Below are 17297 nucleotides of genomic sequence, written 5' to 3'. Positions count from 1 at the left end.
AGGACAACCCCAAACACACTGGGTCCTCTGGTCACCCCAGCTGAGCTTTAGGTTCCAGGAGTTCTTTACTAAAAGGTAAATCTGTTACTTGTTAGCACCTTAGCAGAGATCGCTTTAACATAATATCACCTCACAAATGCAGGACATTGATAGAACACCATATGGTTTCTGATAGAAGATGGAAGGGTAGGATGAGTTGTACCCGGAGCAGGACGAATGCAGACAGGTCACCTCTGGGACACAGTTGGAGGGATGGGGTGAACAGGGAGTGCAGACCATCGAAAGAGAAGGTGAGGTGCTGCCAACATCTAACTTCCTGGGTGTGTGTGCACACGCACATGTGTGTATGTAGCTCCTAGGTTAACTAGATTGAGATGATCTTGGTTATTATATTTTGGAATCAAAAGTACCTTGGTTCAGATAGGCAAATCCGGAGACCTAGAAAGTAGAGGAGTGAGTTGCCAGGGACGAGGGGCAGAGGGAAATGGGGAGTGACGGTGGGCATGAAATCTCTTGTTGGGATGATGAAAATATTTTGGAATAGATAGCGGTAAGGGTTATATAACCTTGTAAATATACTAAACACCATTGAATTGTGCACTTTGAATTGTGTATGTGCATTATATCTCAATTTGAAAAAAGAAAGAACAAATGTTCTTTTTTTTTTTTTTTTTTTTTTTCCTGTTACTTGCTGGGTGAATGCCACCTCCGGAGTGAGTGGTGTGTGGTTTTGTACTAGATAGTGCGTACACCCTCTTCGGCCTCCAGGGGACAGATGGATGACCAGATCACTGGCAGGGAAGCTGTTGTTTGTGACAGCTTATGGAAAGTAACTTAAAGTAATTACCTCAAAGTAGCAGACAAATATTCTTACTGGGAACAGGTGAGTGTAGAAGGCATGGTCTCAGAAACCTAAAGTAAACAAAAGTAAAGAGCAAACTGAGGCAAGAGCAGACGTCCAGAAAAACACAGACATTTCCACATCTGCTCCTCCTCCCTGGGAGGAAGGGCTCCTCACGTGTGGCCCCTTGGCTGATCCAGGTCCCCTGCCGGTGTGTCTGACAGCGACTTCTCGGAGGCATTACCTCATGATCCCCTAGTCAGATGCTAATGTTCTGTGCTCCGGTCTCTCAGGCATCCCTTCAGGGCTGCAGCCCTCAGTAAGCCTGTCTGCTGGCAGCTAGGAGCAGAAGGCCAGCAAGGCCCTTGCCTTCTGTGCCCACCTCCCGTAAAGGGGCTGTTACTCCAGCTGTCGCATCTGCTCCAATGAAGAGCTTAGAATGACAGCATATAAGCAATGAGAAGTCAAGGGCACATCTTAACCAAGTAAACAAGGTTTATATCACCAGTAATAAGACATTTGGGCATTACACTTCCCCTCACGTGATGCAATAAAAAAGCATATCATTTGTGTGGTATTCTGTCAAAAATGCATGACCTCAATCCATTCGGGAGAAAATAGCCCATGAACCCAACTGAGAGACAGTCTACAAAATAATTGACCAGCACTCTACAATATTATCAAGATTATGAAAGTCAAAGAAAAACTGAAGAACAGTCGCAGGGGAGACCAAGGTGATAAGACAACAAATGCAACATGAGAGCCTCGATTGGGTTACCAGGCAGAGAAAGTAAAATTCTAGTGAAGCCTATAGCTGAGTAAATAGTATCATTCCCATGTTAAATTTTTTAGTTGTGATCATTGTACAGTTGTCATGTAAGATATTAACATTAGAAAAGGAGAAAAGGGTAAGGGAAGGATACACAAAGATATACTATTTTGCACCTTTCTGTAAGTCTAAAATGATTTCAAAATTAAAAAAAAAAAGTAGAAAGCCTGGCCCTCACTGGTTGGCTCAGTGATAGAGTGTCAGCCTGGTATGTGGATATCCCAGGTTCAATTCCTGGTCAGGGCACACAGGAGAGGCGCCCATCTGCTTCTCCAACCCTCTCCCTTCTTGCTTCTCTCTCTCTCTCTCTTCTCTTCCTGCAACCATAGCTTTGTTGGAGCAAGTTGGCCCTGGGTGCTGAGAATGGCTCCGCGGCCTCCACCTCAGGCGCTAAGAAGAGCTCGGTTGCTGAGCAATGGAGCAACACCTCAAATGAGCAGAGCATTGCCCCTTAGTGAGCTTGCTGGGTGAATACTGGTTGGGGCACATGCGGGAGTCTGTCTCTCTGCCTCCCCTCCTCTCACTGAATAATAATACTAATAATTATATTATATATAGAAAGCCCAGGGCACCAAGTAAGATGTTACTTTAAGTTTACTGGCACCTGCCTTACTTTAGGTAAGGGCTTTTGTTTTATTTTGGCCTCTTTCAAACAATGGGGTTGTACTTATGGCTGCTAGATCAAAATGTTTAGGAGGAAAAGGTAAGAAGGTAAGCCGGCATACTAAACAGCAACTTCAGTTAACAGCAGGGATTAGAAACTCACAGAAATATAGTGACTGTGAAACTAATTAGAGTAAGAATGAGAAATCAAGATAAATGGATTCAAATATTTGGCATCACAGTGTTGAATGTTTTGCTGGCTCCCGAGCTGGGTTTACAGGTTTTTATATTTGTCTTGATGACGTGTCATCTTTTGATATTGACATGGCTCAGTAGATGAGCATGAGTAAGCTGGCCCATCTTGTCCTGGGTACAGAATTAATGCATTTGAACCATGTGTTGTGAACAGCAAAGAGAAAATAGCAGTGGTGACTGTTTTGTTACTGATAAGGAAGAAAATGAACTAAATAGCTTATATTTGGAGGTGATGAACTAAGTGCCTATTTATTTGTGTATATTTATAAAATCTTAAGCTATCCTGTTGCATTTTGATCAGATGAAAAATCACAAAAAATTCATGCTATGTAAAGAATATTTGTTATGATTGTAAGAGGTAATTGTGGCAATGCACAGTGGAACTTAACCTACAATCTCACTGGTTGTATAAAATTATGTTCATCTCAGTTCTGCACTGTAAGTGGTTTAAGGATCAAATTCAATACTCCACTAGCATTGAACACCCATGAAGTCGAGTATGATATAAGAGCTCTGGACTTGGGGAGACAAGAGCCCTGGTTCCAGTCTTGGCTTTGCTGTTAGCTAGCTAGGGAAACTTTCACTGTATGTTTAATGCTTACCACATAACTTCTCTACACTCTCATTTTCTTTTCTGCAAATAGGAGGAATATTGAACTCAATCCAATTTTATGGACTAGTAAATTTTTAAAAAAATATTTTTAAGACTTTATTCATTTTAGAGAGAGAAAGCAAGACAGAGAAAGAGTGAAGGGGAGAGGGTCAGGAAGAATCAACTCCCATATGTGCCTTGACTAGGCAAGCCCAGGGTTTTGAACCTGCGACCTCAGCATTCCAGATTGACGCTTTATCCATTGCGCCACCACCGGGAAGGCTGGACTAGTAAATTTTCTTTAAAACACACTTTGGGAGATTTATCTGGCATAGCCCAACATTTTATTTTGCCAAGTTAGAAAGCTATCATATATGTATGACTATTAAAACTAATTGGAATGTATGTATGTGTATTTCAATAAAATTTTTAAATACTGATTGGAATAATAATGAGGAACAGAGATAGACTACATTTTTTTAATTCCAAAATGCCATTTATAATTGTTATCTTTTCATAAAAATTGAATTCATCTTTTTTCTTTTTTCTTTTTTAACAAATATAATAGATTATCCCCCAAAATCTCAGTTTTCTATGGACCAGTGAAAATTTTATCATAGACTCAAGACTGAGAACAAATAATTTGTAAGGTCACTTGCACCTCTTCTAGCCTGTGATTCTTTGAGGCCCTGCGCAGAGCACTTACTCCTGTTTACACCACCTTCAAGTCCATTGGAACTCCATCAATAAGTAGCCGAGGCTGGCAATAAACTTTCACCTCTCTGCCTATGAATAGCTTTTATTCCATAAATCAGTTACTTTGCTCCCCATCCCCATCCTCTGCTTTCAACCCCAAATCCTTGTTTGTGCGTTTGTTTTTTAAATGTCTTCCTAAGATCATGAACATTCACATTATTTTTACTTGGACCTCCTAGAAACCAAGAACTCCTTCACAGCACCCAGAGTACCACAAGAGCAGGTAACAAGGAAACACGTCTGCAGAAGCGGCTCATGCAGGAGCGTTGTGGTGGACCCGGAGGAAGCTCAGGGCCACATTTAACCCTGAGGACTTTTGTCAAATCAGTCCTTGAATTCTGTGTTCGCTTGTCCCAAATGCTTAATCTGACAAATGGCGATTTTTCAGCTTCCTTTGGTCAGCCTTCTGTGGACTTCCAGCCAAGTCACCTAGGCCAGCTTCTAAGCTTGTGTTACAAGATTGTTTAATGTGTAGTCCCAGGCCTCTGCCTTGTGACTATGAAATTGTATTCATACTAGTTTTTCAACTCCTTCTTTCTGCTTGCCCTTCATAAAAGCTGTAACCTGAGTAGTTCTTGAGGAAAATGCTGATGCAGATCTAAACTTTGGGGGTGTTTTTCACCTTGATTACAGACATTTGGTAAATAATTTTTCAGGTGCTGGGAAAACCCGTTGTCAGGTGAGAGCGACTCTCTGCCCCCTTTTTTATAGTAGTTGTCAGTCTGTGGCACTGGGTAAAAAGAGACCTTCCCCAGCGTGTGCCAGGGGAGGGGTGAAGTCCTGGCCCCTCTGTTGTTTGTCATCGGCTTATTGATTGGATGTCATCACAGAGAAAAGAAAGGGATTATGTCCTCAGTATTACACTTGCAGGAGCGTAAGCAAGCGCACAGGACGGAATCCCCTCGTCTTCACCTTGTAGTTCCATCTGGACCTTAACCCCAGGCGGGGCCCACAGACCCCTGGAGGCCTTGGGCACCTGCTTTGCTTTTGCCCTTTTCCTGTTTGCAGTTTTGGGGGGCATATAAAATATGGAGGTCAACAGCCTGTCTTCCATGGCTGCTTCTTTTGTCCCCTTTCTCTGCCCTGCTAATTATTAAAAGGCTGCCCTTTTCCCAAACCCAGTGGGAATGCCTTGGTCAGTGTAGGGGTATCAGAAGGCTTCAGAGGGGCCCACTGAAGTAACTTAAAGTCGCCCCATTTTTCCCATCAGAAATTTATGCCATTTTGTCAGCCCTGCTGGCTTCCTATCACAGGCAAACAATATCCCCTGGGTTTTGTTAGGCTGAAACACTCCAGCATCTTTGCTTTTCTTCTGGGGGGGAAAAAAACAGTTTGTGTAAAAGAGTAGATAGAAACCACGAGTTAGCTTCTGAGGATACCGCTCTGGATGAGATGCCGGCACTTTGAAGTCGGTAGCGGTGTTTTGAGCACAAGGTTCTCGCTCCCAGGTGACTCTTGGCTGTGCCACAGCCGCACCACCTGGAGGCCTCTGGAGGCCTCGAGCTCATTTTACCTGCGAACCTGGGTCAAAGGTGGCAGCTGAGCTGTCGGGCTGGCTTTGCGTGTCAGCAGTGAGTTTCACTTCGCTTCTTCCAAGTGATCCCCACCCCCTTACTTAAAAAAATAATTGCAGACCATAAAGCATTTGCTACTGCTAAGGATGGGCACACATTGTTACTGGGGCATCTTCAGGTTCTCTTGCGAGTGTGTGTGTGTGTGTGTGTGTGTGTGTGTGGTTGTCAGTGCTGTCCCCAGAGTTTCCCAGCAGAGGAACTCCTGGAGGCCATTTACCTGGAGGGTCAGGTATATAAGGGATGTCCGCAGACAGAGCACTCCAAGGCCAGATCTCTGTGTGACATGTCAGGATTTTAGCTATGGGACCCAGAGTCTCGTGTCCTGCCTGTGGCAATGGTGGAGGGGACAGGGGGACTGGACTGGTCCTTGGTGCCTTGCTTGGGTATGAAGCCAGCTACATGTGAGCAGGTGAGAAAATGCAATCCTCTGTTTCTCCAGGGACGAATTTGCTCCAAGGATTGTAAATATTACGTTTCACCCTTCCGCCTTCCACAGCTGTGAGACGTGGAGGCGATCTGGGCAACCTGCCCAGCAGGACGTGATGATGCAGGCCGCACGTTGTGTAACTAAGCAGGTGTCTCTGAGGCATTCACAGCACATAGCGTTTTTCTTCTCTTAATTTTACTGCTCTCCCCTTGCAGATAGCAATTAAGAAAGAAAAATAAGAGTGCTTTGACTAGGTCTTTTGCCTCTTAAAGTAACATCAGGAAAACCCCATCTTATTTATTCTTTTTCTTGAGAAAAGATACCTTTTATTCTTATAAAAATTAACCTCAACCCACTCTTTCCCACAGCCCATCCGTGTTCACTAGTTACACTTACTGCTCTCCGTTTCTGAAAGCTCATTCTAAAATTACATCAAAGCAACCCCATTTTGACAAAATTAGAATTCTGGTAGGAAAGGTTTACTTCAGGCTGTGAAGAGAGACCCAGCAAGATCTGTGCGTTTTATTTCAACCTCTCTGGGTTCAGCCCACCATTCAGTCTGTTTTATAATTACTTCTCTAGGGTAGGTGTAAGTCTCTGCCCTGGAGAAATAACAAATTCCAAAATTGTCTACTGGTTCAAAGAGGGTGCAAATGAGGACTCTTTGGATCTACATGTTTTCGTCTTTCTGGAGCTTCTTGCAGAACATTTCTTTAGACTTCGTGTAATTCTAAAGTAGCTGGGCGTATGGATTTCAAACCTCCCATCAGTATACTTCCTCTGTCCCTTTTTTTTTTTCCCTGAAGTTGGAAACGGGAAGGCAGTCAGACAGACTCCCACATGTGCCTGACCGTTATCCACCCGGCACACCCACCAGGGGGCGATGCTCTGCCCAGCTGGGGTGTTGCTCTGTTGCCACCAGAGCCATTCTAGCGCCTGAGGCAGAGGCCACAGAGCCATCCTCAGTGCCCGGGCCATCTTTGCTCCAATGGAGTCTTGGCTGCGGGAGGGAAAGAGAGAGACAGAGAGGAAGGAGGGGGGGAGGGAAGGAGAAGTAGATGGGCGCCTCCCCTGTGTGCCCTGGCCGGGAATCGAACCCAGGACTCCTGCACGCCAGGCCGATGCTCTACCGCTGAGCCAACTGACCAGGTCCTTCCTCTGTCCTTTTCATTCTCCCCCGTCCCTCACCTGATATTGTTAGTCATCCGGGTCCCACTGATATTTAACTCCTGAGTATTTCTCAAATCTGCTTCCTCAACATGTATTATTATGGCTTATGTGGCTTCATCTTCATCACTGTCCTGGTTTAGGCTCTTTTGGTCTTGATCAGTGCCTAGCTTATATTATGAGCTTCATAAATTAGGATCAGTGAAGGAACAAAATGAATCTGGACGACAGCTCTCTAATGGGGGCGAGGGGTTTCTTCAGAGCAATCCTCTAACAGTTGTTCAAGTCATCTATCTAAAATACAGATTTCACTTTGATACTCTTCACTTTAAAAAATCCCTTAGATAGCTCCCAGATCAGATGCCAGCTGCCTCCCAGACACCCCCCCCCCACCGTACCTCAGTCACACCCTACCCTGCCCCACCCTGGTTCAATACTCACAGGGACCACCCAGTACCCTCTTCTTTGATGCATCAACCCCTATTCTTTCTTCAAGACTCATACTTTCTCCTGAGAAATCTCTCCCCCACCTCCTGGACACAGTGGATTCTTTGTTGCTCTGGGGGTTTTATTTGTTCAGAGTTCATCTTGTGCCAAAGCTCCCTGTGTTTCCCTCCACAAGTCTGCCTCAGATGCTCTATCAGGATTTAGTTACAAAGTCAGAGTAGGGAGCCAGCAGGGAGCCACAGGCTTGGTCTTTTTGGCTTGAAGCTAGAAAACCGATCTTCGGTAAACACAAAAATGAAACCACATAATGGCCAGTCTGCACAGTCTAGTCCTCCCTTTCCCCTCACAGTGCATCTCTCTCCACTGTTTTGCCTTCTTTACATTGGTTTTCATACATTAAAGCAATACTGTGGGATAACTGGGACTCAGAAAACCTGGATGCCTGCAGGTCTCAGTTCTCTACCCACCAACCACGCCCTTGGTCAGCCAGGAAAATTCTTTGGGCCTCATAACCTCCTTTGTAAAATCTCATTAGGTGATGGTTACATGACATCCTCTGAGGTCCTGTCCATTTCTAACAATGATCCAAAGACCACACAAAACCTCAAACCCAGATCTTATCAACCAGGGGCCATACCTGGATGTCTGAGATGTCTGAAATTCTGTGTAAAACCCGTGTGAGTTGGTCATATCCTCTGAGTCCACAGAGGGGTTTTCCAGTCTTTTTCCCTCCCTTAAGGTATTGACAGTTTATGGTTTGTTCTCTTTTTCTACATAAAGGTCACATTGTTTTTGGGAAAAACAATAATTTCCCCCTTTTTTAGGAAACTATTAGGAAATAGTTTTCCTTTTTGTAACGAACGTGGTTTTTAAACTTCTGTGGTTGTTAGTGATTATCATTAGGTTTTCTCAAGGGAGCTGGAATGCTAGCTAGAGGGGCAAGACGGGCCACCAGGAAGAAAAGGAACTTCCTCAAGATTCTACTCAGGGGAGCAATAGCAGCCGGGGCTCTGGGTTGGAGGGCCAGCTTTTCTGTTTCTATTTGATCAGACGAGCGAAATTACTTTCCATTATTCACCAGCCGCTGGCGCGGTCCTGCATCCAGGCCTGGCCATCAGTCTGTAGAGGGGAGGAGTAGGCAGGCGTGCTGGGACCTCACTGGAAGTGGAAAGCCAGAGGGCATGGTGTTCTGGTTTCATCTTCGCTCTGCACTTCTGCAGACGAGCCCTTCCGGCTCCAGGTCCACTCCCCAAGTTCCATCCTTTTCCATTCTCCATCACCAACTGATACCAAATACTCTCCACGTGCCAGGTACTATGCCAGCCTTGGGGGAAAAGTGTTGAGTAAAATAGATCTGGAGAACATATAGCCATGGATAAGCCATTTGGTCTTGTCCTCAAAGAAATACAGCTGGAGTTAAGAAAATGCTTGAATAACACTAAAAAGGGGAAACTCGTGACATTGGATAGAAGAATGGACTAAAATGGGGAAACTCATAATATTGGATCTGATGGCATATTAATTACCCTAGTGCTGTTTCTCCTCTGACAGTTCCCTCCTAAATAGTGGTCAAGGAAGTTCAATACAGAACTTTCTTGTAACAGTAATATTCTCCAAGGGGATGTATTACTGAATCTCTCTATAAAATGATCCCAAGAAGAGTTTTCTGAGGCCCCAGAATAACTCCCAAAGCTCCTTGTGTTCCTTGCTGGAAAACACATCACTTGCTGGGAGATTGGCAGACATGCGCCTGCACGGTGGAAATTTGGCAGGTGGAAAGCTCAGAAATTAGCACTTGGCCGGGCATTGTGTAATTCCCATAAAAATTTCAGACTAATGTCAAGTAAATTTGTCAGGAGAGTTATTTGCTAGAGCTCTGACTTCCACCCTTGGAGAGGAGATGGTTTAATACCCTCCCTGCCCCACGCTAGGTCTCAACAGAGGCTGGCTCTAGCTTATATCTGGTACACAGCCATCCTTAGAGGTCACCCCATTGTGAAGGGCCTGAGAAGTAACTGTGGGCTTGCACCATGGGCCGGAAGGCTGACTCAAGCAAGTTCCCAAAGCACTTTTGCATACAGTTCAGCTAACATTTATATTGCCCCTACTGATTTCTATATGCTGCCTCAGGCACTGGTCACAGAAAGATGATTGAACACTATCTCTGCATTTGAGAAGCTTCTAATATGCCCGACCATGTTAGAAGACCATCTAATGTGAGGACAGGGATAGAAATAATGCCTAGGGGGCCTAGGGGACTAAGGAAGCACAGAAGCAAAGGTGGGGAAGAGCACCCTGAGCTATGAGAAGCTATTTAGTATATGTAAAGATCCAGCAACAAGGAGAGAGAACTAAAGCACAGTAGGGGTGGATTGTCAAGCCAAAAAGCTAGAGAGGCAGCTGGGTTGGGTGGGGGCTAAGGTGAGACAAGAGACAGGAAGCACCGAGGGTGTAAAATTTAAAGCAGCACTCACTCTCAGGGTTGTGCACCTGCTGGGACAGCACCTGCGTGTGAGTATGTCCTTAAATTTTGCACCCTATCCCTGGCCAGATAGCTTGGTTGGTTAAAGCATCCTGATATGCAGAGGTTGTGGGTTCAATCTCCAGTCAGGGCACATACAGGACCAGATTGATGTTTCTTTCTCTCTCTCTCTCTCTCTCTCTCTCTCTCTCTCTCTCCCTACTTCTCTCTCTAAAATCAATAAACAAAAAAAATTTTAATGACATTAAAAAAAAATTGCACCCCAGCTCCTTGTTTGCCTCAGCCTGGTCCTGCTGTTTGATGCAGTCATGATGGGCCTTTCATGCCATCCCAAGGAGCTGCGACTGATCTCTAGATCATGAAGTGTTTTGAAGATTGCCCTAGCAAGATTGGCATTTTAGAAATACCACCTAGCTACTGTTGGGGGTGGGGCTTGACTGGAGACCAGTGAAGAGGCTATCTTAGTAGACTAGCAAGAGGTAAGAACCTAAACTAGAGGGCAGATGGAAGAAATGTAGTTTTATAACAGTATTTAAGAGGTTAAATCAGGAAGCCTGAATTGAATGTAGTAGATGAAGAGAAAGGAAGGCTGTATGATGACTTCCAGGGCAGCGCCTGGGCAGTATAAATGGAGCTATTTAGCGAATAAATAGAGGAGGAGGTGCTGGCATGGAGGCAGATTGGGGGACAGAGAGGGACAGCTGGAGCTATGGATTTGGCTGGAAAATATTTGAGATTTTCCAGATGATGTCCAGCAAGTGGTTGGACACATGCGCACAATGTTAGGAGAGAAGTGAGAGCACGAGATATAAAGCAGTGTGTTCTTATAGATTAAGTCGTGTGGATTCTCCGGGGAGGAACCTTAGGTTGAAAATAGCAGTGGTCGGCCCTGGCCGGTTGGCTCAGCGGTACAGCGTCGGCCTGGCGTGCAGGAGTCCCGGGATCGATTCCCGGCCAGGGCACACAGGCAAAGCGCCCATCTGCTTCTCCACCCCTCCCCCTCTCCTTCCTCTCTGTCTCTCTCTTCCCCTCCCACAGCTGAGGCTCCATTGGAGCAAGGATGGCCTGGGCGCTGGGGATGGCTCTGTGGCCTCTGCCTCGGGCGCTAGAGTGGCTCTGGATGCGACAGAGCGACGCCCCAGAGGGGCGAAACATCGCCCCCTGGTGGGCATGCCAGGTGGATCCTGGTCGGGCGCATGCGGGAGTCTGTCTGACTGCCTCCCCATTTCCAGCTTCGGAAAAATGAAAAAAAAAAAAAAGAAAAAAAGAAAATAGCAGGGGTCTAAGGACTACACCTTGGGGAACCCACCAAAACCACCATCAATATTTAAGGTACAAGAAAAGTTCACATTTAAGGTGCCAAGGGAGATGGTCAGAGGAAGAGGCAAAGGAGGAGAAAGGGTGATCAGAAGTCTTAGAGTGACTAACAGTGTCAGCATTCCAGAGAGGTCAGGTCAGGGGGTACTTGGGCTGTCGTGGCTGTTCCTGCTGACCCCATTTCATAGAGTGGAGTGGGTTGTTGCCAGACTGTGACAATTGGAGGAGTTTAAGTGAAAGTAAGGAGAGAGAGAGCCAGTGTACAGGCCAATGAGCAGTTCCCAACTGAGGCAACTTCCTTGAATACAGAACCCTAGGCCCCACCCCAGAGGTCACTGCTGTTGAATAGGCTTTCAAAAATGTGTGAAAGGAAGAAGAGGCTTTGCCGGAAGAGCAAAGCTGATGAAGGGCGAGGAAAATGCTGGTCTGAGGGTGTGAGAATCCCGATGAGCATTGAAACCATGAAGCTGTGGTGGCCTCAGCTGGTGCTTCCGTGGGTTTTCCCCAGTCTCTCTCAGCAGCAGGGAGTGAGGGGCAGAGACGGTGGACTGTGGGATGACCCAAAGTTGGGGTCTGTCAGGTAGGAAGGGCAGCAGGACAGGGTGTCAGGTACGTCAATAAGAGTGTCGGGTCATAGACAGTGGGCCCAGACAGGTAGCAGAGGATGCGAGGGAACTGATGGACGGCACAGCAGGGCCCTGAGGGCCTGGAGAACATGGTAACACCCAGGAGGAGAGCAGGTCTATGGGAATGCCCCTGTGGGAAGGCTGCAGACAGACAGTGGACGACACCTTTTTTTTTCCGAAGTTAGAAGCAGGGAGGCAGTCAGACTCCCACATGCACCCGACCAGGATCCACCAGGCATGTCACCAGGGGGCAATGCTCTGCCCATCTGGGGCATTGCTCCGTTGTGGCCAGAGCCATTCTAACACCTGCGGTGAGGCCATGGAACCGTCCTTAGCACCTGGGCCAACTTTGCTCCAATGGAGCCTTGGCTGCGGGAGGGGAAGAGAGAGACAGAGAGGAAAGAGAGGATGGAGAAGCAGATGGGCGCTTCTCCTATGTGCCCTGACTGGGAATTGAACCCAGGACTTTCACCGCCAGGCCGATGCTCTACCACTGAGCCAACCAGCCAGGGCAACACTTTTTAAATGGCAGCAAATCCCTGGATGGGAGTCTAGGATGGAAAAATTCTCTGTATGAAAATTTCCTGCCCAACTGTGAAGTGTAAAATTGCCTTCTCACCTGAAAACACTGTGTAGCTGGGTTTAGCATTTTATGCTTCAGATGGCATGTAACATCCACAAGCAAAGCCCTCCCCCACTGCAAGTCAAAGTGAAATCAGAAAAGACTCAGTGGAAAGAAAAAAACAACACGGCAGTAAAATCAAGCGGCAAACCCAGAAAGCATTGGCAGAAGAAAGGGGGGAACTGCAGCGGAGACCAGCTCTGACTCTGTGTGATCCATGAACATTTATAGAAATGTTACCCTACCAAAAAATCCCAACGTGCTTTACTTGCCAACCACTGGAATGAAATCAAAATTCCCACCCGGGGTGTTACTTTTAATTATCCTTCTCTTTATGTTGTTTCCTAAAATAATAACAGGCATTCTAGAGATGATTTAACCAAGATGGCTTAATGAGTTGTCAGATGAGTACCTGTGCCCACGAGCCCCTTTACTTCTGGCTGCCTTATGCAAATTTGACTGACTATTCTGAACTTGAAGAAACAGTAATTGAAGCAGCTGGGCTGTCAGCACAGCTGGGCCATCCCCATGGAGACCAGACTCTAGCCTTCCTCCTATTGCCCCAGCATTCCTCCCCTCCCTTTTCTTACTGAGCTGAATGCATAGCACATCCGAGCCTGGGTCTGTCTCCCTTAGGTGATCTTCTATCAGTGCCTTTCACCTGTAATATACACATAAATCACCTGGGGAACTTGTTAATTTGAAGATTCTGACTCAGTTGACCTAGGGTGGAGCCTCAGGGCCTTCATTTCTAACAATCCCTAGGGATGTGGTGCTGGGTCCACCCTTTTTTTATATAAATAAATTATATATGTGTAAAAGAGTTTATTTGAGCCAAAACTGATGACATATGGATGACAGGGAGCAAGATCCCAAATGTTACCAGGGTCCAGCTTTGAGTAACTATTTAAAAGGCTTTACAATGCTCTATCTAGCCTTGAGAGGCCTTTGTTGCTTTTCCTTTGTGACATCTATTTGTCCCCACTTGCTCCCCTCCCCTAGAGCCCTGTGTCCTCCTGCTACCCCATTAGCTGCGCTTATTTCTCTCCCCTTCCACTTTGGCCCTCTCTTGTCAAAAGCCATTGTCTTAGGTCATTCTGCAAAAAGCTGCTCTCAGCCAATGGCCTCTGTAGACAAGACAAGCTAAAAAATTGACTTAAAAAAGAGGGAGGAAGGCCCTGGCCGGTTGGCTCAGTGGTAGAGTGTCGGCCTGGCATGCGGAAGTCCCGGGTTCGATTCCCGGAGAAGCACCCATCTGCTTCTCCATCCCCCCTCCTTCCTCTCTGTCTCTCTCTTCCCCTCCCGCAGCCAAGGCTCCATTGGAGCAAAGATGGCCCCGGGCACTGGGGATGGCTCCTTGGCCTCTGCCCCAGGCGCTAGAGTGGCTCTGGTCGCAACGAGCGACACCCCGGAGGGGCAGAGCATCGCCCCCTGGTGGGCAGAGCATCGCCCCCTGGTGGGCGAGCCGGGTGGATCCCAGTAGGGCGCATACGGGAGTCTGTCTGACTGTCTCTCCCGTTTCCAGCTTCAGAAAAAAAAAAAAGAGAGAAAGAGGAGAGAAATAACCGGATATCACCATGTGTCCCTGAAGGGAACAACCTGCTTTATTGTTTGTCATGTGAGCCAATGGTCTTACAGCCCCAGAATGTCACAATTGGAAAGGATCTTATCTTTTTCAACTACCACCCTCCTGTCCAGTATCTAATCCCAGAACTGTGGGCCCTGCCAGCACTCAGGTGTCTCCAGGACAGGAAGTTCACTGTCCATCTCCATCCTGGGTCAGTGCATCAGAAATGCCTTTATTATTATTATCATTATTATTATTATTATTAAGTGAGAGGAGGGGAGGCAAAGACAGACTCCTGCATGCGCCCCAACTGGGATCTATCCAGCAAGCCCCCTATGGGGCAATGCTCTGCCCATCTGGGGCTGCTGCTCTGTTGCTTGGCAACCTAGCTATTTTAGTGCCTGAGGTGAGACCATAGAGCCATCTTCAGCGCCCAAGGTCAACTTGCTCAAACTGTTTGAGCCATGGCTGTGGGAGGGGAAGAGAGAAAGAGGGAGTGAGAGAAGGGTGAGGGGTGGAGAAGCAGATGATTGCTTCTCCTTTGTGCTCTGGGAATCAAACCCGGGATTCCACACTCTGGCCTGATGCTCTACCACTAAGTCAACCAGTCAGGGCCAGAAATGCCTTCTTTTTTTTTTTTTTATAGGGGTAGAGAGAGAGTCAGAGAGAGGGATAGATAGGGACAGACAGGCAGGAATGGAGAGAGATGAGAAGCATCAATCATCAGTTTTTTGTTGCGACACCTTAGTTGTTCATTGATTGCATTCTTATATGTGCCTTGACCGTGGGCCTTCAGCAGACCAAGTAACCCCTTGCTCGAGCCAGCGACCTTGGGTTCAAGCTGGTGAGCTTTTGCTCAAACCAGATGAGCCCACGCTCAAGCTGGCGACCTCAGAGTCTCGAACCTGGGTCCTCCTCATCCCAGTTTGACACTCTATCCACTTTGCCACCGCCTGGTCAGGCCAGAAATGCCTTCTTGATATTGAGTTGAAATCTGTCTACTTAGAGCTGAACCCCAGTTGGGCTTATTCTTGGGTCCCTAAAGAGTATGCTCCAGGCCTGCGAAGGCAGTCATCTGTCACCCCAAGTCATTTCCTTTTCAGGCAGCACTTCCCCAGGTCCTCGGCTAGTCTTCTTATGCCGTGAATTGGCCTTCTGGTCATTCTCCTCTGCTTCTGCTTGTCTCTCTGCCTATGATACCTGTACTGAAAAAAGTAACCAAAAACTGTCTCCAGCTTATTATACCCTACATGACTCCTGATGAACTTGCTGCCAACCACAACTTGAAAGTCATTTTCATACATGTGGTTCAGCCATACCTCACTAGTCAGTAATAATTGTAGTAATTTGACTTAACATTTATGAGAGTTAGTATAACAGGAAGGTTAAGAGCGCAGGCTCTGGAACCAGATTGCCTGGGTGTGAAGCACTCTATGAAAAACCATATCTAATCATTGGCTATCACCATCATGATCGCCATCATGATCAACCCATGATCACCATAATGATCATTGTCTTCATCACCGTACTAAGTACTTGGCCTCCAATCACTATTTTAATCCTCACGACAACTTCATGCGGTCTGGGCTATCTTATCCCCATTTGATAAGTGAGGAATTGGGATCTCTAAAGATTATGTTTTGTGCCCAGGTTTAGATTTACAATGTAAACCTAGGCAGTGTCCTTTGTTTTTTTTTGTTTCTGTTTCTTTCTCTCTTTTTTTTTTAAAGATTTTATTTATTCATTTTAAAGAGGAGAGAGGGAGAGAGAAGGGGGGAGGAACAGGAAGCATCAACTCCCATATGTGCCTTGACCAGGCAAGCTCAGGGTTTCAAACCGGCGACCTCAGCGTTCTAAGTCAATGCTTTATCCACTGTACCACCACAGGTCAGGTCTTGTTTCTGTTTCTTTAGGGCACAAGTGCAGGACCTTTTCTGTGGCTATTATCCATGAATTTCATCTTGTTGTAATCAGTACATTATTCCCACTTTGCACTGTCTTTGGACTCCTGGTTCTGTCATCCCAAGTGACTGCCTCCTAGCTTCATCTCCGTGGTGTCTGTCCTAGTTTGAGAAGAATACCTTCTATATCTTCATCTAGATCATCCACAGTTCAGAAGGCCACTTGACAGCTCCTTACAGATTCTGCTCACTACAGCCCAGATGCCTGGTCTCCAGAGGTTTAGGAAGCTCGCTGAGCCACCAGTCCTGTCACCCACTGAGAGAAGCCGAGGGGTGCTTGGAAAGAATTGCATTTGACTCTATCTGTATATGGCTCCTAGAGAGCATGTCCTCCTCCCTTTTCAGGTCTCCACTCCAGAATTCTCCCCAAGACAGAGAGCAGCTACTAAATTTGTTGTGAAATTGACCCTCTGGGCAGGCAGATGCAGTGAACAAGTAGAATGCAGGGTCTACAAAACACACTTCCTGGAGAAGGTAATGACCATGTTGTGCAGATAGTGAGATGTAGACGGCTGGCCCTGCAGGGCAAGGCTCTAGCCTCCGAATGCACTTGTACAAACACGGGCCTTTTATGCTCCCCCTGAACCACAGGAGGCTAAGCAGCTGTGATGCGGCCAGTATTTCTGTGTAGAGGGACTTGGGGCAGCAGTCTTCTTAGAAGGGTGACTGAGGCATGCTCTGAAACTTAAATTGTATGTTTACTTGGGGCCATTTGCAAGAAAGAAAAGCACTGATGGAGATCAGGGGGGCCGAACTGCTCACGTAAAGCCATGTCATGGTGCTACCACCATGTCAACTGACCAGAAAGGCTGGACTGATTTTTCCCTCTCACCTTCACTGGCTTTTTTCTCTGACCCTGGGTCATTAACGCAATTTGGCTATGTTCAATTAATATCCTTTTCATGGTGTCAGGATGTCAGCCACCTGCCCCTGGTGTTCATCTAGTCTCCCTGTGAACTGTGACAGTGGGAGCCTTGTGACTTGGAGGAAAGCAGGAGGCCGTGGGTCTACCAGGAGCCTGAACTCCCTGACCATGCGTTGTCACTGGAGCCTGCCTGAGCCGCTATGAAGCAGCAAAACAAACATGCAGGGAAGTTCTGCCCAAACCTGTTCTCCTCTCAACACCATCAAGCAAACCCGGAACACTGCCTCTCTCTGTGGTCTTGCAGAGGGGCTGTCCCTCTCATGCTAGAGCTATTAGCTGTCCTTGGCTTACTGAGGCCTGTGGAGT

At 46.7% G+C, this 17297-nt stretch overlaps 1 protein-coding gene across 1 annotated transcript in view; it reads left to right on the top strand.

Moving 5' to 3' along the window:
- GALM (galactose mutarotase) overlaps positions 1-17297 on the top strand; it is a 59496-nt gene that overhangs the window by 21745 nt on the left and 20454 nt on the right. The gene's annotated exons all lie outside the window — the stretch shown is intronic.

Source organism: Saccopteryx leptura, chromosome 3 (assembly GCF_036850995.1).
Source record: "Saccopteryx leptura isolate mSacLep1 chromosome 3, mSacLep1_pri_phased_curated, whole genome shotgun sequence".
Lineage (NCBI taxonomy): Eukaryota > Metazoa > Chordata > Mammalia > Chiroptera > Emballonuridae > Saccopteryx > Saccopteryx leptura.
This window is presented reverse-complemented; position numbering and strand designations above follow the sequence as displayed.